The following is a 369-nucleotide window of genomic DNA, read 5'->3' on the forward strand; positions in this document are numbered from 1 at the left end:
AATTATTTGTACTAGGCTATAGAGCTAGTTTAATTATAGTGTAAAATTATTCGTACTAGGCTATAGAGCTAGTTCAACTCTAGTGTAAAATTATTTAAACTAGCTTATAGAGCTAGTTCAAATCTAGTATAAATTTATTTGTACTAGGCAATAGAGCTAGTTCAGCTCTAGTGTAAAATTATTTGTACTAGGCTATAGAGCTAGTTCAACTCTAGTGTAAAATTATTTGTACTAGGCTATAGAGCTAGTTCAACTCTAGTGTAAAATTATTTGAACTAGCTTATAGAGCTAGTTCAACTCTAGTATAAAATTATTTGTACTAGGCAATAGAGCTAGTTCAACTCTAGTGTAAAATTATTTGTACTAGGC

Source organism: Triticum aestivum, chromosome 5D (genome assembly GCF_018294505.1).
Source record: "Triticum aestivum cultivar Chinese Spring chromosome 5D, IWGSC CS RefSeq v2.1, whole genome shotgun sequence".
NCBI lineage: Eukaryota > Viridiplantae > Streptophyta > Magnoliopsida > Poales > Poaceae > Triticum > Triticum aestivum.